The sequence below is a fragment of the Protopterus annectens genome, chromosome 1.part0 (assembly GCF_019279795.1).
Source record: "Protopterus annectens isolate FY-2018-M chromosome 1.part0, PAN1.0, whole genome shotgun sequence".
NCBI classification, from domain to species: Eukaryota; Metazoa; Chordata; order Ceratodontiformes; family Protopteridae; genus Protopterus; species Protopterus annectens.
The window spans coordinates 1,378,249,788-1,378,274,456 of record NC_056725.1 but is presented as its reverse complement, the minus strand read 5'-3'; the positions used below and the strand labels follow the sequence as shown (position 1 = coordinate 1,378,274,456).

The 24,669-nt window shown below is 45.0% G+C and overlaps 1 protein-coding gene across 1 annotated transcript in view; it reads left to right on the top strand.

Annotated features, from left to right (window-relative positions):
- SRSF12 (serine and arginine rich splicing factor 12) overlaps positions 1 to 24,669 on the top strand; it is a 489,524-nt gene that overhangs the window by 406,255 nt on the left and 58,600 nt on the right. The gene's annotated exons all lie outside the window — the stretch shown is intronic.

Sequence of the window (24,669 nt, the reverse complement as noted above, 5' to 3'; positions counted from 1 at the left end):
TTTGATTTCCATTCCACTTGACAATGATATGCTTCTGCTAAACTAAGCAGGGAAGTCATTTGACTTATTCTCCTCATGTTTTAAAACTTTCACCATGTTTGGGTCTTGAGGTCAGCAGACATGTATGTAGTCCTATGATTGCAGATATGTACATGAAGTCCATTTCAGAGGCCCATACCACTTTCAGAATGGGGAATATATTGTCTCTGTATACACTGACTTTTATAAATCATTTGATATGCAGGAAGTATTTTTTTCTTTTCCTCTGCGGCTGATTCAGTCCCTCCAGAACCGTAAGTTAGGACAGGAAGAGCAAATTGGTTTATAGTCTGGACTTTTCCTAGATGTCAGATGTTTTCAGTACTAATTTTAAGTCTTCTAAAATATTCCCAAGTTTTATTTGTATTTGTTCATGATGTTCATCGTGCATACAGCTGCAGTAATCACAGATGGGTTTTCAGCCGTCAGGCGGTCCCTCGGTCGGCCGAATTCCAAAGTCTTGGTCCGGCGTCGGTTGTCGCCGCTTACTCTTCTGACGTCAGGAAGGCCAGAGTATATAAGACACAGCCGACACCATGTTCTCCAGTCTTTTTTGTCGCGTGGTGCCCGAAGCAGAAGCAGTTCGCAAGTGCCGGTCGGCCAGCTCCTGAATTACGAAAAAATTGGAACCGAAGTCTTCTTTAAAGCTAAGTACCCTGTTGGGGAAACTTTTCTTGCCTCAGACCGATGTCAGAAAAAGTTAATAATTGTATTTCTTGTGGGAAGCAAATACCGCATAAGGATTTCCATTCCCTTTGCATACCTTGTTTGGGCCCAGACCACGACATCTCGGGCTGTCGCTTTTGCGCTACCTTCAATAAACGCACTATCAAGCGTCGGGTGGAGTTCGCCCAACACTATTTTGGTAAAGCTTTTGATTATGAAATGTCGTTGGACACTCCGACTACCGTTTTGTCCAAAAAACACAAGGAAAAGGACCGACACGCGAGACCCGCGGTCCCCGCCAACACCACGCCGAAACAGGCTACACGTGGTCCGGTTCTCAGCGAGACGCCTTTGCAGTCCCTGACTACCGACGACACTCCTTTGGCGGTGTCCTCTGTACCAGAGACCGCTGGGTCCTCGGCCCTTTCCCAGGCTACAACCGAAGCCCCTGCTAATGTCGAGCCTACTAATGTGGACAGGTCCACCTCCACCCATGGTGTATTTAGGCCTTCATCTTCTTTTTCATTAAAGGCTTTTACTAAATCCAAAGCAGCCAGGCATGCCACGAGGCCTGTTGCACAAGGCCCATCTCCTGGACCCATGCCTAAGAAACAGATGCTTAAAATGGCTGAGGATTTAATTACTCTTATCAGAGGTTCTCATCCCCCTCCTGACAAGAGACCCAGAGTGGAGGAAGAATCTCCCTCTTCTGATCAGGGATCCATTTTATCAGAACATTCTGATGCAGAGGAACACTCTTACTCCCCTTTTGAGGATTCGGATGCAGAACAGTCCATTCCTTCTGTATCACCTCCAGAGGATTTTTCTTTTGGGGAAACCTTGCACACTTTGAGGGAACACTTCCATTGGGAAGGCCAAGGCTTTTCAGATTCCAAGAAAAGACTTAGGGAATTTCTTTGGTTACCTCAGCACAGACTTCTGGCTATACCCCCTGTTTTGGATGTACTGGATGGTGTCTATTCGGAGGCTTGCCTTAACCCTGATTCTCTGCCTCCTGCACCAGTAAAACCTGATAGGTATTACAGAGTACCCAGCTCTCACCAATTTCTCTACAAAGGCCATAATGCTGACCCTGAAACCATTTCACAAGGCCCAAGGGATTAAAGGCCTCCACTGCCAAGAATCCACTCCCTGCAGAAAGGGAATCCAGATCTCTAGAAAGGTGGGGTAAAAAGGTATATACCTCGACCACCCTAGCCATGAGGGCCTTAAACTGTCAGTTTCATATGATTAAATATCAACAGTACCTGTTATCACAATTAAGGAACAAAATGTCTCAACCTGAACAACCAGATGTAAAAGAGTTACAGGATATGATGCATAGTGCGGAGCAAGTGGGTAAACACACCTTACAATGTGGTTATGATGCCCTAGAGGCTTCCAGTAGAGCAGCTGCTACAGGATCAGTCATTCGCAGACATGCCTGGCTTAGGGAACAAAAGTTACCTGATCATGTCAAAGCTAAACTTCTTGATGCTCCTTTACAAAAGGATGTACTATTTGGTACTAATGCTGAGGAGATACTACGGAAAATGGAAGAAAAAAACAAATCTATGCAAACTGTCAAGGCTTTCTTACAGGTCCAACCACCACGTTTTAGCAGAAATTGGCCTTCAAAAAACTGGTCCTTTCCAGCCACTGACAAGCCCCAAAGAAGTAGATACAGACGCGCAAGGGGCAGAGGGCAATCACAAGGATCATATAGAGGCAGACAATGGCAATCTCCAGCACCAAGAGGTGGTGAAGACAGTGCACAACAATACAGGAAGCAAACCCAATGACTCCCTCATTTCCATGCCAAGCAAGTCTCAGCTGGCAGCACCTTTGGGAGGGAAACTAGCATTATTTGCAAGCAATTGGCATATAGTCACAACAGACAAATGGATACTGGACATTATAAACAGAGGCTACAAATTTCAATTTCACACTCTTCCAAAAATGAGAGGCATGCCAAACCTGCCACAAAATCAAAGGGCAGAGGCACAACTGCAAATTTCAAAGCTCCTAAACATGAGAGCTATACAAAAGGTACCTACACACCAACAAGGTCAAGGTTTTTATTCAAGGCTTTTTCTGGTACCAAGAAAAGGAACCGACTGGAGACCCATTTTGGACTTATCCATCCTAAACACATTCCTACTCATACCAAAATTCAAGATGCTCACATTACAGCAACTTCTTCCCATGCTGGGCAAGGAGTTTTGGCTGGTAACATTGGACCTCAAGGAGGCATACCTGCATGTCCCAATCAGACAAAGCTGCAGAAGATACCTCAGATTTCTTGCAGGTTCAATCCACTATCAGTTCTCTGCATTGCCCTTTGGCTTATCTACTGCGCCCAGAGTATTCACAAAGTGCCTGGCATCAGTGATTGCCTACTGCAGACTTCAAGGGATACAAATTTACCCTTATCTGGACGACTGCCTGATCCAAGCGGACAGCAAATGCACACTACTGGAACATCTGGCATATGTGACACGGTTACTGCTTTCTCTGGGCTATACCATCAACAAGGAGAAATCAAGGCTAACACCAACTCAGAAAATAACCTTCCTGGGTGCCAACTTGGACACAAACACCCAGATGGCATATTTTACGACAAAAGAACAAGGGCAACTATCTCAGTACTTCGAAACACTAGCAAAAAGTACCAGGCTTACTGCAAGGAAAATCCTGCAGGCTCTGGGATTCATGGCATCTTGCATTCTTCTAATCCCATGTGCAAAGCTGCATATGAGGAAACTTCCATGGTACCTAAAAAATCTATGGTCTCAACACAGTCACAGTTTGGAAGCAATTATACCAATAATTCCATGTTTGCAAAAGGAATTTCTATGGTGGGCCCAAGCATGTCAAGTAAACACAGGCCTTCCATTCTGCAAGCCTCAAGCAAAACAAGTCATAACCACAGACGCCTCAGATTACGCCTGGGGGGCGCACATGAAGGACAGGTGCATTCAGGGCAGATGGTCCCAAAAGGAAAAGCACCTTCACATCAATCAAAAAGAAATGCTAGCAGTAATAAATGCAATTACAGCTTTCAAGGACTTCCTGCATCCAGGACAATTACTGATAAAAACAGACACCACCACAGTAATGTGGTACATAAACAAACAAGGAGGAACACATTCATACCCCTTGTGCAGACTAGCCATGACTCTCTGGAACTTGGCTCTGGAAAGACGAATCTAACTTCAAGCACAGTACTTGCCAGGACTGGAAAACACACTGGCAGACACTCTAAGCAGAAATATGACAGATCCACACAAATGGAAGTTACATCCTCAGGTGTTTACAGAGATAATCCAAGCATGGGGGAGGCCAGACATAGATCTTTTTGCCTCCCACAGGAACCATCAACTGAAAAAGTTTTGTTCAAGGACCTTTCATCCAAAGGCCTGGAAAGTGGACGCCCTTTCATTCAGTTGGACAGCATGGACAGTTTATGCATTCCCACCATGCCTCTTCTGCCCAAGGTGCTTTTGAAAGCAAGAACAGACAAACCGAGGATGATACTGATTGCTCCAGATTGGCCAAGACAACACTGGTACCCACTCCTGAGGAGCCTAACACATACTCCTCCCTGGTCCCTGCCTCTAATGTCTCTTCTACTGACTCAGAACAGCTACAAATCTCAGTCAGCTGAAAACACTCAACCTCGCTGCATGGAAAATTCCTTGACACCACAACAGTCCCTACTCTCCAAGGAGGTGCAGGATGTCATTTTGGAGACCAGAAGACCATCTACTAGAAAAGCTTACTCCGCAAAATGAAAGCGGTTTTGCTGTTGGAATGAGAAAAGAGGCCAGGACCCTAGAAAATTGAACTTTCCTCAGGTTTTACAGTACCTAGCTGAACTGCTAAACAGTGGACTTTCATTTTCTTCCATAAAAATACATGCCTCAGCCATTTCTGCAGAATTTAACACGGATCCTCCTTTATTCTCACCCACTCTTACGACAGTTCCTGAGAGGGGCTAAGAATATAAGACCTCCAAGGAAGCAACCAATACCAGCCTGGGACCTTAACTACATACTAGAAAAATTAACATTGCTTCCCTTTGAACCTGCTGCCTCAACAGATCTGCAATATTTGTCCTGGAAAACAGCTTTCCTTCTGGCCATCACTTCAGCTCGTAGGGTTTCTGAACTACAGGCCCTCATGGCGGTGCAGCCCTTCCTCATCTTCCATCAGGACAGGGTTTCCCTTCGTACCAACCCATCCTTTATGCCAAAAGTTGTTTCCAGGGTAGCCTTAAATCAAGCCATACACCTACCTACCTTTTATCCTAACCCTCAAAACAAAGGGGAGAGGCTGCTTCACTCTTTAGACATCCATAGGCAGCTACGTTACTATTTGGACAGAACAAAGCCCTTCAGGAAATCAGAACAACTTTTTGTGTCCTATGCCGTAGGGGTTCAAGGGAAACCAGTTACCAAACAGACCATTCCCAAGTGGATTGGCCACTGCATACGGTTTTGTTATTCCTATCATGGGAAATCTGTCCCTACTGGTATCAGATCTCACTCCACCAGGGCCACAGCCACCTCTATAGCCTTCCTCAGAGGTGTTCCTACTAAGAATATTTTGGAGGCAGCCACTTGGAGTTCTGTACATACCTTCACAAAACACTACCACCTGCCCTTATATTCCAGGACAACAGCAGGCTTTGCCACTGCTGTTTTGCAGGGCATTCTGGCTCAACCCAGTTCCTCATAGTACCTACCACCCTATGCATAGCTTTGGGACTCTACCCATCTGTGATTACTGCAGCTGTATGCACGATGAACATAGTACAGTTTTGTAGCTACCATAAATGTAGATGTTCGAGTGCTAATACAGCTGCAGTACAGGTTTCCCTCCCTCCTTCCCCACTTGGTAAAGGCATGGGGCCTAACAACCTCTTCATACCACCTGACTGGGTTATCCTGCTATGTTTTATTTGCTTGCTTACACTGATTTTGCATTACATTGCATTGCTTGCATATGTAGATAAGCCTTATTTATGTATTGCCTTCCTTTTGGGGGCACCTGACATCTGGGGCAAGAAAGACTGGAGAACATGGCGTCGGCTGTGTCTTATACTCTGGCCTTCCTGACGTCAGAAGAGTAAGCGACGACAACCGACGCCGGACCAAGACTTTGGAATTCGGCCGACCGAGGGACCGCCTGACGGCTGAAAACCCATCTGTGATTACTGCAGCTGTATTAGCACTCTAACATCTACATTTATGGTAGGTACAAAACTGTACTTTTTATTGTCTCCTTCAATTCCCAAATATGTATACACTCCCTCTTGCTCAAGTTCTTTTTTATGACATTCCTGTCCCAGGTTTGTTTTCTTGGTGCTGCAACTTCCCTGCTTTAAAGGTTGCTTTTGCACATTGATCAAGACCAAATGACGTTCTTCTAGCATATGAAAAAATGTTGACCACTTGAAGTTGTGCTTGCAATTCCTTATCTAATCAGCTATATCCATAAAGATGATGAGAAATCTTTACACTTTTTCTGGGAGCCAAATTGTAGCCATGACCTAATCTGTTAAGTAGACAGCTTAATGGGTTAAGGGACAAGGAAGGGGCAAGACAAAAGAGCAGCATAATAGAGGAGTCAACATGGAGTATCCCCCTTTGAATTTTTGGCCCTGGATTAATTTGCCCTTTGTCGTGGCTTATCTCTATAGTGGTTTGCCACCGTTTCATGGTCAGTGTACGGCGTAGCCTATATATTTTAAGCACTCTTATCCACGAATGTGGGATATTATCAGATGCTTTTTTGTAGTCCATCCATGCCATACCTAGGATCATAGAAGGTTACTTCTAGCCAAGAGTTTAGCCCATGTTTAGAAAATCAGCACCCGATGCCCCTGTCCAGCAGGGACACTGGTGGAATCCCAGGGTATATATTCTTCCACTTCTCCATTATGACTTTATTCAACAAATTATCCTTTGTTCCATATAACTTTCTTTTGTTACCCTTTTGTTCTGTTGCCACAATCGAGTTTTTTTTCTAAATAACTAAACTGTCTGCATCAATTCCAGTGTATAGTTTATACATAGAAGGCAAGTTATTGGCCTGTAGTTTTTAGGGTAGCTTGTAGGTTTGATCTTTAGGAAAAGTATTTTTTCCTGTTAACCAGGTTGTTTTCTGTTAGGGGTGCGCATATAAATAGATTTTACTCTTGGCCAAATCTTCATGTAAAGATGTTAATGCTTTTAGCCAGAAGTTGGGTACTGCATCTGGACCTGGGGTTTTCCTTTTTGGAGCTTTTCTTAACTGTTCCAATTTCTTTGGCAGTTACTTCATCCCATTTTATATCCTGTACATTTGAACTTATACTTGCACTTTCTATCCATTCAGCATCTTTGTTCCACAGGATCTTCATAGATATTTCTCCAAAGTGTCTGTTTCTTCTTTGTGGTGGTGATTTAATTCCTTTTGCCTTGTTTTCCCAATTCTCTATTAAACCTTTTTGGGTCATCAATAATCTTATTTTGTACTTTTCCTTTATATTTATCTGCATATCTTTTAAGTTCTGCCTTTGCTGAAATTTTTAGCTTCTTGTTTGCGATAGTGCACAGTAGAGCCTGAACTGTTTTAATACTGCACATTTCTTTTATCATGTCTGAGTGTTTTTGATTTGCATAGATGATGTAGCACAAGTCCCAGAAACCACAGCACATTTTTGTCTTGCAGCTTAGTCTAAAGAAATGGGCAAGATGACTACTACTTCCACATTGGGACTTAAATCCAACAGATTTCACAGGTCTTAGCCAGACACTGGTACTGTAGGACTGATGCATTTGGTATCGTCTATCGACTGCAAAGAATTTTTCAGAACTCGGGATCCTCGCTACCCAAAATCCTCTCCTTTTCCAGACCTTATTGCCACCATTAAGACAATGAAGTCTCCAAGTGACTCGAGTTTATACTTCTGATAGGCTGTTTAACCTTTTTCTTATTAGACGTAGATGGATTGATTTTTAGCAGTAGGCTTCTGCAGTGCTTTTCTGATCCGTTTTATTCAGTTTCCTCCCCTTTCTATTCTGCCTTCCATTTCCCTCCCTACCCAATTGATTCAGAGCAGGAGTGATGGTTTTGCACTACCGTTTGATTTGATTGGTGGTTTTGTAAAATGGATAAGTAAGACAAACCTAGGTTTAAAAACTGTAAGTCTTGTGAGTATGATTCCCCCCCACCATGGTGGACAAAAGAGGCTGAGGATCAGCCCTTGAAAAAAACTAGCTTCAGCTAAAACCCCTAGGATTACTTCACCTTCTCTTTGCCAGGAAAATGCTCAGTCTGGCTACTCGTAAGCTACCTTCAGGAGTCCTCAGGTGCAAGAAAAGGCTCTACACTGAGACTGCACACAGGTAGCTTTTCTTTGGAGAAGGAACTCTCCAAACCTATTTCTTCTAGAACTCCAGCAGCTTTGGTTGGGTGTCACAGATCCCTCAGGAGTCCCTCGCAGACAGATTGGAAGTATACAATGTCAGCCTTTGTCAAGGCCCAACTTTGATATGATGGTCTCTGACAGTGTCTGCTGTGGGCTGACAGCTTCCACTTAGCATCCTATCTCACCTTACTTATTCCACACTGTTGTCTTTGGTACTGGTAATATTGATGCCATGACATATGGCACTGGCCATTACTGTAGCCTTAGCTGTCGTAGTTGTCTTTGCACTAATGGCACCTCTGCACTTCTGTTTTGGGGCACTCTGCATTTGCTTCAGGACTGAAGATCCCTCATTTGGTATCTGCTGCAAAGACTTCAGTGTCAGCAGTCTGTGCAGACATTGCTATGTCTGTACCCATAGTTGTGGCCTGAACACTTGGCCGTTTTAAGTTTCAGCTGAGGTAGACCATTCTGCATGCCTGTCTGGAGCGGAGTAGTCCTCTGGTGGACTTCCAAGTACTTAGTGGGAGGACCACCAGCAGAGGAAGCAGGCCCTGAAATATGTGGAGGCTGTCTAATCCTTGCTACTACCACATTGGTTTCTAGGCAACAGGCCTCCATGCAGATTAAGGGGAGGCACTTGAGCAGATGATGTTCGTGTTTCACTGTTGCAGTCATCACACTTGGGTTATCTGCCTGCAGGTAGCCCTCAGTCTGCCCGAATACCAGAGTCTTAGTATTTCTGCGTCGGATGCTGTCACTTCCATGACGTCAGGTTGTCAGTGGTATAAAACAGTCAGCCGATGCCATTACATCAGTCTTTCTTGCCGAGGAGGAGCCCAAAGCAGAAGCAGTTCACAAGTGCCAGTTGGTCACTACCTGAAATTTTCGTTAGCTTTAGAAGACTTCAGGATTATCAACTCAAAGTACCCGGTTGGGGATCCTTTTTCTTGCTCTTAACTGATGTCAGCAAAAGTTAATTGCCTTACCTGTGGAAAGCAAATACTTCACATCGATTTTCATTCTTACTGGGTCACCTGTTTAGGCCCAGACCACAGTGTCCCTCACTGTTGGTTTTGTGCCTTGTTTAACGCCCAAACCATTTGTCGTCGGGCTATCTTTGTCGCTAAATTATTTCGCTTTCTGTATTCCAAAATGGCTTCGATATGCCATCCGACTACCGATTTTCTGAAAAAATGTAAAGATAAAGAGAGACAGACCGCATAGGTCCAAAACTGCAGACTCTTCCGTTAAGCTAGTCGCCAGTCTGCCTGTACTCGGTGAGGCTCCTTTGCAGCCCCTGATGTGGATTCACAGGCTTCTGCTGAGACCCATCTGGAGTCCAGTATGCCGCAAGATGCTTCTTTGACTATGGAACCAGCAGATGTCTCTACTTTGGATGGGTCCAGAGCCGCGGTGCATGCACCGGCTTCTGAGGGTGTATTCCATCCTACCGATGTTCGAATCGGACTGCTTCTTTTTTAGCTAAATCTACCAGGTTTCTTAGGCCCAGAGTAGGCACTATGCCTAGAAAACTGGTGACCGAAGTGCATGCTCAAGCTCCCATGCCACAAAAATGCTTAGAATGGCTGAAGACTTTATTATGCTAATTAGAGGAAGCCAGCCTTCTCCTGCTAAGGGACAAAGAATTAAGTTTCCTTCTGATTCTACAGAACAGGAGTCCGATGACTCTGACCCTTCTGATTATCAGGACTTGCCCTTATCAGCTTTTGAGGTTTCAGATGCTGAGAAATCTATTCCCTCTGCCTCCCCTCCAGAGGATTTTTCTTTTGGTGAAACCTTGCATACGTTGAGAGCATTTCCACTAGGAATGCCAAGACTAACTTCAGTCCAAAAAGAGACTCTGAGAATTCTGAGTTGCCTCAGCACAGACCTCTAGCTATTACCCCTATCCTGGATGTTGTAGATGATGTTTTTTATGGAATCCAGTCTTATTCCTCACACTTTACCCCTGGCCCCTAGGAAACCTGACAGGTACTACAGAGTACCTGATCTTCACAAGTTTCTTTTCAAGAATCCTACTGCTGATCCAGAGATAATTTCCCAGGGACCCAAAGGTATTAAGGCTACTACTGCCAAAAATCCTACCCCTTCGGACATGGATTCCAGAGCTTTAGACAGATGGGGTAAGAAGGTGTATACCTCCGCAACTCTTGCTATCAGGACATTAAATTGCCACTTTAACACGCTGAAGTACCAGCAACATATGGAATTAAACAAAAAATGGTATTTCCAGATTGTGCAGAAAATAAAGCTTTACAAGAGCTAATGCATTCTGCAAACAAAGTTAGTTAAGCATACCTTGCAGTATGGCTTTGCTTAGAAGCATCTTGCAGGGCTGCAGTCATTGGTTCTGTACTAAGAAGACATGCTTTGCTAAAGGAGCAAATCCAAATTACTAGACATTCCTTTAAATAAGGACAGTTTGGCACTAGAGCAGAAGTTCTTAAAAAGATGGAAGAAAAAGCCAAATCTATGCGAACTGTTAAAGAATTCTTACAAGTGCAACCACCTAGATTCAGTAGGTATTGCCCTTAACACTGGTCCTTTCCAGGCCTTCCCAGACAAGACCCAGGGGAAACAGGCCACCCAGACTACAGTCTCGGGATATGCAGAGATCTAAGCAATGGAGTGCCCCCACCCCAAAAACAGGGAGTGGTAAGACGCCCCCTTTGGAAAAAGTTCACAATGACTTCTCCATTCTACTTCCCAGCCCTGCCCAACTACTTGTGCCCCTAGGAGGAAAACGTGCCCTTCATGCAAAAAACTGGATCTCCATCACTCAGGACCATTGGGTCCTCTACATTGTATCCCAGGGGTACAAATTCTACTTCCATTCATTGCCAACCCAAAGCGGATTTCCAGACCTTCCTCCAGACCAGTGGGCAGAGGCTCAAAAGCAAGTACTTTCTCTGCTCAATATCAGAGCTATTCAGTCTGTTCCAGTAAAACAAAGGGGGTCAGGGTTTCTACACCAGAATTTTCCTGGTGCCCAGAAAAGAGTGCTCTTGTCGCCCAGTCCTGGATCTTTCAATTTTCAACACCTTTCTGGTGGTCCTAAAATTCAAGATGCTTACCCTGCAACAGCTTCTCCCTATGCTAGCCAAGGATGCCTGGTTAGTCACTCGAGACTTGAAAGAAGCTTATCTGCACATCCCCATCAGGGAGTCATGCAGGAAATATCTCAGTTTCAGGGCAGGATCTGTGCGCTATCAGTTCTCTGCACTTCCCTTTGGCTTATCTACTGCGTCCAGAGTATTCACAAAATGCCTGGCTCCAGCCATTGCATACTGCAGGCAGAAAAATATCCAAATTTACCTATACTTGGACTGCTTGATTCAGGCAGACAGTCAGGAATTGCTGCTTCAGCAGCTGACATTTGCAAAAAGCCTTCTCACGTCATTGGGGTACATCAACAAAAAGAAATCTCAATTGGGTCCCAATCAGAAAATTGTATTCCTGGGAGCAAGCTTGGACACAACTTCCCAGATGGCATTTCTCACTTCAGAAAAACAGGTCTGACAGACTACTTCAAACAAATGGCCACCAAAACCCAGCTATCTGCAAGAAAAATACTGCAAGCCCTAGGGTTCATGGCCTCCTGTATCCTACTAATTCCATATGAGGCAACTTCAGTGGTACTTAAAAAGTCCTTTGGTGCCAGCATTCTCAGGTCCTGGAAACAGTCATTCTTATCATACCTTGTTTATGGGCAGAGTTCCTTTGATGGGCAGAAGCATGCAACCACAACAAGGGACTGCATTTCACTCAACTCCACGCTGCCCAAACCCTGACAACAGACTCATCAGCCTATGCATGGGGGGGGCTCACATGACAGGCAAATGCATTCAAGGCCACTGGAGCCCAAGGCAAATTCTCCTGCACATCAATCAAAAAGAGATGCTAACTGTACAGAATGCTCTGACAGCTTTCAAATACCTAATCCTTCCAGGACAACTGCTGATAAAAGCAGACAACCCCACAGTCATGTGGTACATAAGCAGGGGGGAACCCATTCTTACCCACGCTGCAGGTTAGCCATGGCCCTGTGGAACACAGCCTTGAGCAACCAAGTCCATCTACAAGCTCAATTCCTGGCAGGCAAACAAATTTCACTGGCAGACATCTTAAACAGAAACCTCCTGGAAATTGGAGCCCAACACCTTCAACCTTCTGATCCAGAGGTGGGGGACACCAGAGGTGGATCTCTAATACTGCACCAGGATCCCTCACAGCAGGGCCTGGAAGGTGGATGCCCTATCCTTTCAATGGGAAAACCTCTCAGTCTATGCCTTTCCCCCCTGCCCCTTCTCTCAAAAGTACTACTCAAGATCAAACAAGACAGGCCAAGGGCAGTTCTGATTGCCCTAGACTGGCCACTCCAGCACTGGTACCCACTCCTGCTCAGCCTGGCAACTGTGCCACCCTGGCACCTATGCCAGACCCCTACCTTGCTGTCTCAGCAGGAGGGGCAGATTTCTCATCCACAATTGCAAACCTAAACCTTGCAGCCTGGCTTATCTCGAGTACCCCACCAGCAACCCTCAGCAGACAGGTGCTGGACATCATTCTTGAAGCCAGAAGACCTAGTACTACAAAATCCTTTGCTGAAAAGTGGAAAATATATTGTTACTGGACTCTGCCTAAAGGAAGGGACACGCAGCAGTGCCCTCCTTACCTCTGATCCTGGATTACCTAGAAGAGCTACTCCACAGCGGCCTGTCCTCTAAGATTCATGCCTTTGCCATCTTTGCTCATAATACTGAGCCACCTCTTTTCTCACCCTTTCATCAAATGGTTCCTGAGAGGGGCTAACAACGTAAGGCCCCCAAGGAGAGCACCCACCCCTGCCTGGGACCTTAACTTTGTACTGGAAAAGCTCATGCTTCCCCCTTTTGAACCTGCTGCTTAAGCAGAGTTAAAATTTCTCTCTTGGAAAACAGCCCTGCTTTTAGCCATAACTTCAGCTAGAAGAGTGTCTGAGTTACAGGCACTAATGGCTGTGGAACCCTTCATTATTCTCCATGCTGACAGGGTTTCCCTCAGGACTAACCCATCCTTTATGCCTAATGTAGTGTCCAGTGTGGCTCTAAACCAATCCATCCATTTACCAACCTTCTTCCCTATCCCTCAAAATAAACGGGAAAGGATCCTGCACTCTTTGGACGTGCACAGATAGCTCAGGTTCTACCTTGATAGGACTAAGCTGTTCAGAAAATCTGACCAGCTGCTGGTCACCTTTGCTACAGGGGGCACAGGATAAGGCCATTTCAAAACCATTTCCAAATGGATAGCACACTGCATCCATTTCTGCTGCAAGCACCATGGAAAACCAACCCCTCAGGGGGTCGGAACACATTCCACTAGGGCTACTTCTACCTTTGCAGCATTTCTCCGGGGAGTCCCCAACAGGGACATTCTGGAAGCTGCAACCTGGAGTTCTGTACACACCTTCACCAAGTATTACTACTTGCCTATCTCTTCCAAATCCAGGGCTGGATTTGCTACAGCAGTCTTGCAAGGCCTACTAGCCAGCCCTAACACTTCTTGACTGCCTCCACCCTTCCTCGGGTTTGGGAATCAACCCAAGTGTGATGACTGCAACAGTGAAACACTAAGAACATAGTACAGTTGTGTACACTTACCATAAATGTAGATGTTCAAGTGTGTTCACTGTTGCAGTCCTGGTTTCCCTCCCTCTTTCCCCCTGTCTTTCTGTCTTATCTACCTCTCCTCTGTCTATTTCTAATGGCATTGGTATTTACTTTTTACTGGTGGTGTTCCCCACCATATACTAGCTCCCTATTTGGGGGCTCCTGACATTTGGGGCAAGAAAAACTGATGTAATGGTGTTGGCTGCCTGTTTTATACCTGTGACGTCATGGAAGACGTGACAGCATCCGACACAGAAATACTAAGACTCTGGTATTCGGGCCGACTGAGGGCTACCTGCAGATAACCCAAGTGTGATGACTGCAACAGTGAATGCACTCAAACATCTACATTTTTGGTAAGTATGCACAACTGTACTTTTTGTCACTTCTGGCTGTGTTGGCTAAGTCATCAGAGAAGGTGAAGCCAATGATGTAGTAGCTGCTTTTGAATAAAGACCAGGAGTGTTCATCAAGAGGATATGACTCTTCACAGCACTTTCCACCCCCAGTTCTACTTCCCTCTTTGCCTTCCAGAGAAAGCAGGAAGCATTTTTATTCTTTGCAAACTAGTTGGGAAAACATCCCTTTAGGACAGGTGGATCTTGTAGGTAGTAAGATGAGGTTATAGATTCATAAATTCATAGCTGTGTACTAGGCTAACTACCCGTGCTTGCCATTTTTTTTTTAAGTGTGGGGGTTTCTAAGTTAACCCTGCTTTAGAGATTTATCAAGGGCCATCGCTTTCTGGCATATGGGCGCCACGTTTTGGAACTTATTTGAAAAGGCTTTGCTTAGAGATCAGTCTGCCTTGATAGAGCTCTTGAGATAGGTCCAGACTACTTAGACGTTCTCTTCATTAGAGGCCAGGGGTTTTATTTCCACCTTATCTTGACTCGGAGGTTTCAGATTTTGCATCCTGTCCTTGCACCTCTCTCTCAGCAAGCACCTCCTGTTTATCTGGTGATTCCCCAGAGTACTGCACACCCCTGCAACATTAATATATTTACACGGGAGTCCACACAGGACATTTCTTCAATTCAGTGCGGGTAGGCACCACTTACAATACAAATTGCTTTTATATTTTTTCCTAACAAATTACTAGCTGTGGTGGGTGATGCACCATGCAGGGAGTTGCTACAGTGTCTGTATTCAGTAGACATGTTTGGCTGAGGGGTCCAGTCCTTTCCAGAGCAAAACTCATTTATGTACTATTGAATAGAGAGTTGCTCTTTGGACCCCCTGCTAAAAAGTTGTGGAAAAAAGCTGGAGGAGAAGGGAAAGCTATGCAGTCTCATATCTTTTTTCAGTCCCTACTATCCAGAGACTTTAGAAACTGTTCAAGTAAACGTCCTTTTTCTCCCAAGTAGAGCAGAGGAAACCACAAAAAGGGGAAAATGACAAGATCCATAAAAAGTGGCAAACTGCATAGCTGCTGAGTGAGATCAAGACCTCTGACCCTGGACATCGAGGATACGACTCTTTGCAGCACTTTCCACCCCAGTTCCACTTCCCTCTTTGCCTTCCAGAGAAAGCAGGAAGCATTTTTATTCTTTGCAAACTAAGTGGGAAAACATCCTTTATGACAGGTGGATCTTGCAGGTAGTAAGATGAGGTTATAGGTTCATACCTTCATAGCTGTGTACTCTGCTAGCTGCCCTTGTGGGCCATTTTTAAGCCTATCCAGTTTCCCTTTTTGTGCTTAAATTAACCTATCCCATTTGGTTAGGGATTGGCCCTTTCCATCCCATGGTCAATTATACATCACCCCAATGAGATTGAGGGATCATGCCGTAGATCATCTGAATGGGACCCATGCATGGCCTAAAGAATTTAGGAACCACCTTTGTGCCCATTAGTAGTACAGTTTGGCAGTCCTGGAGTAAATTTTCTGTTTCCCATCCATTGGTCCAGGTACGCCTGAATGTGTGGATAGTGATGAACTTGGTTTTGTGTGGATGCAGAGTCTGATGTTCATCGTGTTTCACTGTTGCAGTCATCACTGTAGGGTTCTTCCTGTTGGCAGGCAGCCCTCGGTCGGCCAGAATCCCAAAGTCTGGGACCGGCGTCTGCTGTGCAGTCATCCTCCCTGACGTCCAAGCGCCAGGGGTACAAAGCTCCCAGCCGACGCCATGTTCACCAGTCTTTCTTGCCGTGCGGTGGAAGCAGTTCGCAAGTGCCGGTCGGCTGACTCCTGATATTTTTGGTTCTTCATTCCGAAGACTTTCTTCTTCTTCTCAAAGCTAAGTACCCCTTTGGGGAAAATTTTTCTTGCTCCAGTCTGATGTCAGAAAAAGTTAATAATTGTATTTCATGTGGGAAGCAAATACCTCATAAGGATTTCCACTCTTACTGTATTCCTTGTCTAGGCCCTGACCACGACGTAGCTAGTTGTTGGTTTTGTGCTAGATTTAATCAACATACTATTAAGCGGAGATACGATTTTGCTTTTCATTATTTTGGCAGGCGATTTAATTACAATATGTCGTCTGACACTTCCGACTACCGGAGTTCACAAAAGGCGCAAGGATAAGGACAGGCCTCCGAGGTCCAAATCAGATTACGGTTTACAAGCAGAGCCAGCTGCAGGTTCAGCCGTCAGTGAGGAGCTTTCGCAGCCCCTGTCGTCGGCCATTACAGAACTGCTTGCCGAAACGGACTCCCACGAGGAGCCAAGTACTCCAGGTGCAGGACCTTCGGATAATGCTCCCTCGGATGGGTCCGGAGCCGCTGTGCAGGTACCGGCTTCCGAGGGGGTTTTCAGGCCTACGCAGCTTCAGATAAAGACAAAGGCAAAGACTCAAGCCCAGGCCTCCTCTGATCCGGGACCTAAATCCCGAAAACAAATGCTTAATATGGCGGAGGACTTACTAACTATGATTAGGAGTTCACATCCCCCTCCAGAAAAAGGCCAAAACAAGAATTGGACTGAGTCCTCTGATCAGGCATCTATCTCTTCAGTGTCTTCCTCTGAACAGGATTATACTTTCCCTCTATGAGGATTCTGATGCTGAGGAATCCATTCCTTCAGCTTCTCCCCCTGAGGATTTTTCTTTTGGGGAAACTTTTTACATGACATGAGGGAACATTTTCACTGGGAAGGACAGGAGTACTCTGAATCTAAGAGAAGGCTTAGGGATTTCCTTCTTCCCCAAACACAGACCCCTGGCTATTCCTCCTATTTTGGATATTGTGGATGATGTCTTTTCTGAGGCTAATTTAACTCCTGACTCCTTTCCTCCAGCCCCTGCAAAGCCTGATAGATATTGGAGAGTCCCTGACTCCCACCAGTTTCTTTATAAAAATCCTACTGCTGATCCAGAAACCATTTCTCAGGGTCCTAAGGGTGTTAAGGCCGCCACTGCTAAGAACCCTATTCCGTCAGATAAGGACTCTAGAGCTTTGGAGAGATGGGGCAAAAAAGTGTACACTTCTGCTACTTTATCCATTAAGGCTTTAAATTGTCAATTCCATATGCTAAAATATCAGCAATTTCTTCTGTCTGTCATGAAACAAAAGCTAGGTACCATTTCTGCATGTGCAGATAATAAGGAATTACATGATTTGATGCATGCTACTGAGCAGGTGGGGAAACATACCTTACACTGTGGTTTTGATGCTTTGGAGGCCTCATGCATTGCGGCTGCCACTGGCGGCACGGTCATTAGAAGGCATGCTTGGTTAAAGGAACAAAATTTGCCTGATCAAGTGAAAGCAAAGTTACTGGATGCTCCTGTTCAACATAATGTTTTGTTTGGGTCTAACGCTGAAGAGGTGATAAAATGGAGGATAAGGCAAAATCCATGCAAACGGTTAAGGATTTCTTGCAAGTTCAGCCCCCAAGATTTAGCAGAAATTGGCCAACTAAAAATTGGTCCTTTCCCAGCTCGGACAGGCCTCAGAGGGGTAGATATAGGCGCCCCAGAGGGAGGGCACAAGCACAGACCTCTTGTAGACCTAGGCAGTGGAGTGCTTCCACCCCCAGGGGTGGAGAGGACAGACCTCAATCTTATAGGGAACAGGCTCAATGACTCCCCCTGCATGGCTCCAGGAACCTCTCTCCTGGAAGCCCCTCTAGGAGGAAAACTCTCTCTTTTTCACCGAAATTGGACTTGCATAACCCAAGACAAGTGGGTTCTGGATGTAGTTTCAAGAGGTTACAAATTCCACTTTCATACCTTGCCAAGACAAAACGGATGGCCAGACCTACCAAAAAACCAATGGGCAGAGGCATTAACCAGGTGGGATCCCTCATGGCTATGAGGGCCATAGAACTGGTTCCACAATCAGAGACTGGGCAAGGCTTTTACTCAGACTCTTTCTAGTTCCCAGAAAACAAAATTCTTGGAGACCCATCCTGGATCTGTCAGTCTTAAATACTTTCCTGGAGATACCAAAGTTCAAGATGCTTACTCTGCAGCAGCTCCTGCCAATGTTGAGCAAAAATGCATGGATGGTGACATTGGATTTAAAGGAGGCCTACATACACATTCCTATCAGACAGGAGTGCAGAAGATACCTTGGGTTCAAGGCAGGCTCGAAACATTACCAATTCTCTGCGCTGCCCTTTGGCTTGTCTACTGCGCCCAGGGTCTTCAAGTGCCTGGCACCAGTAGTAGCTTACTGCAGACTCAAGGGAATTCAAATTTACCCTTATCTGGACAACTGCCTTATTCAAGCAGACAGCAAGGATGTCTTACTCCAGCACCTGGAATTTGTTAAAAATCTACTCAAGTACCTGGGATTTACTGTGAACATAAAGTCAAATTTGACACCCACACAACAGATAACTTTCCTGGGTGCTCTTTTAAACACAACAACCCAGATGGCATTCCTGACATCCAAAAAACAACTTCAGCTGGCTTCAGCTTTCAAAACCCTGGCGTTAATGTCTCAGCTAACTGCAAGGAAATTCCTGCAGGCTTTGGGTTACATGGCCTCCTGCATCATCCTCATACCATATGCAAGACTGCATATGAGAGAACTACAATGGTACCTAAAAAGCGTATGGTCCCAGCATTGTCACAGTCTAGACACAGAGATTGCGGTCTTGCCTGCAAAAGGAATTCCATTGGTGGGCCATGGCATGTCTTCAAAACAAAGGGAAAGCCTTCAGTCTACCTCCAGCCTACCAAGTGTTAACCACGGACGCCTCGGATTACGCATGGGGAGCCCACTTGCAGGGGAAAGGCCTGCAAGGTTTTTGGACGGAGGATCAGAAGCACCTACATATCAATTTAAAAGTGATGTTAGCTGTGCAGAATGCCCTCTTGGCTTTCAGGGATCTTCTACAGCCAGGGCAACTACTGATACAGACAGACAACACCACAGTTATGTGGTACATAAACAAGCAAGGGGGTTCACACTCCTACCCCCTTTGCAGACTAGCCATGACTCTATGGAACACAGCACTAGTTTGCAAAGTGGACCTACAAGCTCATTTCCTGCCAGGGAAACAAAATACTCGGGCAGACAGCCTGAGCAGGAACCTGTCAGACCCACACGAGTGGATGCTAAACACCCAAATATTCAAGATGATTACAGAAGCCTGGGGCTGCCCGGACATAGATCTGTTTGCATCTCCCCACAACTACCAGTTACAGACTTTTTGCACAAGGACATATCACAAACTAGCATGGAAAGTGGATGCGCTCTCATTCAGTTGAAGGAACTTCTCTGGGTATGCCTTTCCTCCTCTACCTCTTCTTCCACGGGTGTTAGATAAAACAGGACAAACCCAAGATTTTACTGGCCTCAAATTGGCCTTGACAATTTTGGTACTCAACACAGATGAATCTATCCCAGGAGCCTCCTTGGATTCTACCTCAGATTCCAAATATTTTGTCCCAACACCAGGACCAGGTTCTGCACTCATATCAAAACTCGCAGCCTGGCGTATTCAGGGTCTATGATTAATCCTGCCCTTTCCAAACAGGTCATGGATGTTATCTTAGAAGCCAGACGGCCTAGCACTAGAAAATCTTATGAAGGTAAATGGAAGAGATTTTGCACCTGGATGCATGCTCAGGATTCAGATCCTCTCATTCCAAATATTCCATTGATTTTACATTACCTGACAGACATGTTACATAAGGGTTTATCCTTTTCCTCCATAAAAATACATGCCTCAGCTATCTCTGCACATTACAATACAGATCCTCCCAATTTTTTCACATCCACTTCTGAAACAATATCTCAGAGGAGCAAAGAATTTAAGGCCCCCTAGGACGCCACCCATACCTGCTTGGGATCTCAACTATGTTCTGGAAAAACTTACTCTGCCTCTTTTTGAGCCTGCTGCCACATCTGATATAAAGTATTTATCATGGAAGACCGCTATCCTACTGGCTTTGACTTCAGCCAGGAGAGTCTCAGAGTTACAAGCACTCATGGCTGTGGAACCTTACATTATTTTTCATCAAGACAGGGTTTCTTTAAGGACTAACCCTACTTTCATGCCTAAAGTGGTTTCTAAAGTGGCTTTAAACCAAACTATTCACTTGCCAACTTTTTTCCCCAATCCACAAAGTAAGGGGGAGAGGATCTTGCATTCTTTGGACGTGCACAGGCAGCTTCGTTTTTACCTGGACAGAACCAAGGATATCAGGAAAACAGAACAACTGTTTGTTTCTTATGCAGCAAATTCCCAAGGCAAAGCTATTTCAAAACAGACCATTTCTAAATGGATTGCTCATGGAATCAGATTTTGTTACTCATCATGGAAAGCAAATCCCAGGAAAAATTAGGACGCACTCCACCAGAGCTGCTGCTACTTCTGCTGCTTTTCTCAGGAGAGTACCTACCAAAGATATTTTGGAAGCTGCAACTTGGAGTTCAGTGCATACTTTCTCTAAGCACTATAATCTACGTCTTTATTCTAAGTCCAGGGCAGGCTTTGCTTCTGCAGTCTTGCAAGGCCTTCTAGCCGCCCCTTCTACTCAATAACCTCCACCCTTTATCTCAGCTTTGGGATTCAACCCTACAGTGATGACTGCAACAGTGAAACACGAACATAGTACAGTTGTGTACACTTACCATAAATGTAGATGTTGGAGTGTCTTCACTGTTGCAGTCTGGGTTACCCACCTCCCTGTCCCCTCTTATTCTTTCATTAGTGTGGTTCCCTGCTTCACCCTTCTGAGGTGTATTTGCTACAGGGTATGGGGTTTGTTGTACCTTACTTTTAGCCTTTACTTTTGGGCACCTGACATCTGGGGCAAGAAAAACTGGTGAACATGGCGTCTGCTGGGAGCTTTGTACCCCTGGTGCTCTGACGTCAGGGAGGATGACTGCACAGCCGGCGCCGGACCCAGACTTTGGGATTCTGGCCGACCGAGGGCTGCCTGCCGGCAGGAAGAACCCTACAGTGATGACTGCAACAGTGAAGACACTCTAACATCTACATTTATGGTAAGTGTACACAACTGTACTTTCCAGAGCAGTGATATAAACTGCGAGATATACCTCCCCCTCCAGACCATTCTTTTGATGTTGCAGAACAGGTTTAGATTCCAAGACGGAGCATTTTGGATGCCATTTGATTTGCTGATGTGCAGTAAAATCAGTTTTGTGTTTGAGGATGCTTGCTATATCAGACATAGGTCACCGCTTAACAGTCTGTAGGATACAGGGTATATAGTGACAGGGATTTGAGTCAGTCCATGTAAGACATGTAGTTTAGTTCTTGTATCTTTTTAGTTGGGTATCTGTGTGAGTGTTCATTTGCATGTGTCTTAACAACTACGTGCCAGTGGGGGCATCATATCCAGTGATTGGCGTAACGAGGGGCTGAGTAAAAGGGGGCAATGATATCCCTAGAGGTAGACCGAATTCTTGTTTATAAGCTGTGCAGTATTGAAGGACTTCCTTAAACAGTGGCCACAAGTTGGTCAAAAGTTAGGTCACTGTCCACACAGATTCCCTAATCCCCAGGGCCATATTGTCAAGGTGTTTGTTCTGTGGGATAGGTTACTTTCCCCAAATGATGCAGTAATTCATTTTTTGGCATTTAGTTTGTCCAAACCAGCAGTTTCAAAGAACATCCGATTCCTAGATATTCTGGCAGTCCCCAAGCAACAACTCTACAGGTGGGCAGTCTTCTAGCATACTGTCTGTAGAATTGGTACCATAGAGAGCGTGATAAGCCGGATTTTACTTTGTTTATTTTGGGGACTAGAAAAAGCCTGATTGAATATTTCAAGTATATGCAAACCCCCTTTAGTCCCCAAAGTTCAAAATGCTAACTTTACAAAAATTGATCCCCTTGATATTCCAAGAAGACTAAAAGTGACGCTGGATTCGAAGGATGCCTGCCTCTGTACCCACATGGCTTAGGGGAAACAGTTCCTAAGATTTCAGGTGGGGACTTTCATGTCCAGTTTAATACTTTTCTGCATGGGTGTGACATGTCTGCTACTGCTAGGGATTTTCCTAGATGCCTGTCTCTAGTGATGGTCTTCTGCAGGGCAAAGGGAAGTATGCAACTTCCCATTTCTAGACAATTGCCTGACTCAGGATTCTTCTCTCTTGGAGTTCCAGAAATCCATATGAATTACCATGGGCTGCTTTCAAGGGGGTAGAACTATCCCTAAAACTTGAGAAATCCCAGTTAACACCAGCCACACAGTTTACTGTACTTGGAGTTCCACTTAAGTCATTCTAGTGGACCTTCTTTATTCAGTCATGTTCCTCTTTAAAGGTTGGAACATGACATTTCAGCGATCAAATTTCTCAGGTTGCTGGGCTATGTGGCATCCTGCATTCTAACAGTCCCCTTATCCAGCCTGTACTACTAGGGGTACCAGTTCAGGAGACCTGAGCATCCAAGACATTTGGAGCAAGAGTAGTGCAGGAGGTACATAGATTTTAAGAAATTATGGCAGTGATTTTTGGCCTTCAGGCACATATGGCAGCCAGGACAAATCTAGATTAATTCTGGTAGTAAACTTGTGAGATAGAGCAGGTAAGAAAAGAGGGAGTGAGAAGTTATGTAGGGTAGGGAGACATTGGATGATATGTCCAGTGGAAAAGAACTTGCAGTCAACTTTCTGATATCTTGAGTTGTGCTCTGAAAGTGGGGGAAGAGGAGTTTTTTTTAGGTGAGAGGTTGCCAGAATTTTAGTGCAAGAATGAAGACTGGTCAGTGCAGTGCAGTTTTGTTTGTGGGGGTTGCTGGAGGGAGTTGATTGGTAGAGGTTCCAAAGATTGTATGGCTGGTTTTATTATGGAATTGCAAGAGCCAGAAAGGCACCTGATCTGAAGTAATTTGGAAAGAAGAGACCTCAGTAGGAGTAGAACTCTCTCTAGGTGACTGGGAGCCGTCTGACTTTGGAGAGGCTCATGCAATGGTGGTCCTTGGGGGTGGGGGGGTGGGGGGGGGATCAGCAGGTTTTGTTTGCAGTGGACTGCAGAGTGGATTTATTGTTTGAGGCTGTGGCTGTGATTGGTGTCAGGTATTCAAGATGAACTAGAAAAACTTTTGTCATTGCAGCTCTAGCTTGTTTGGAGACAAGGGGAGATATTTTCTGGGGCCAAAGTTAAGTATTTCTTTTTCCTTGTTTTCATTGTGGTTGTAGAAGCTGTTTGACTGGTTCAGCTGTAAACCTAGGTTTTAAAGGACAGATGTTTCTGTGTGGGATAACATAGAGATCTTTGAGGTTGATATTTTTTTTCCGCTTTTGTGAGGCTCCAAATATACTTTTTGGAGGTTTTTAGTAATAGTGTACGATTGCTTAGTCAAGAATTGAGAGCAGACGTCAGATTGGAGCTGGGTTTGAATACTTAAACGTGAAGGATCGGATTGAAGGAAGACTGTTAGCCACATAGTGATTGGAGGGTTGCAGAGGGAGTTGATTGTGGAGGGTAGTTTTTTAGTAAACATTAAACAACAGTGGTATATGTGGAGCCCTGGAGCACCCCTATGGTAAGAGATGCTGGAGGTGGAAGGGATGAACCTATTTTGACTCTGAAATATCCATTTAAGAAAATGTTGAACCAGGTGACCGTGTCGGAGCGAACTTCCAATTCTTGGAGGGAGTGAAGGAAGATGAGATGGGGAAATAAGACCAAAAGCTTTAATGTGCTTTTGAAAGGTTTCCTTGATCCGTTTTAAGAGATCTGCTCTGTAACTGACAGTAGTGTTTTTGTTATGCTCCAGCCAGACCAGAATCTGTGCTGTTTGAGTGAGGAGATTGTACTGTTGAAAGTATGTGGACACTTGGTTGTAGATTAGTTTTTCAAATATTTTGACAAGTGTAGGAAAGATGGAAATATGGCAGAAGTGGAAGGCATTCTATGACTTAGGCTGTTGGGGAGGGAATTTAACAAGAGCAGTTCTCCATACATTACCAAACATATGGAAAAGTGTGGTAAGGAACACTGCAGAGTGAAATGAACCGGGGGGGGGGGGGTGTCTACCCAGGGAATGCATCCAAGGTTGTTTCCCTAGAAGGGACTCAAGGTGTGATCGATTATCTGGAAATAGAGTAGAGATAAAAGGTGAAGGGGAGAGCAGATTTTTTTGAAGGGAGTGGAGAATGTGGTACAAGGGAGGTGGCTGAATTCCTTGAAAATCAAAGGTTGATAATGTGTCTTGGGAGAAGTCTGGATGGTGAATAGCGGTGGAGGTGGAATCTGTGGATTTCCAGCTTGAGATTTACTTCCTGCCAAGAGTATCTGCATTTGCTTAGCAGAACCAGATTCAAGTTCACCATTGTAATGCCAGTTCCTTTTGGGTTGGGGTGGGTACCCTAGCGACCTTCCTCCATCCATGTTAAAAACCTCCTGTACATGACTGCTTTCTGCCCCTGGCAACAGACTAGGGCAGCACTGTGGACAGATCATGCTGTGGACCTTGAACTGTGTGGGTAAGGCAAG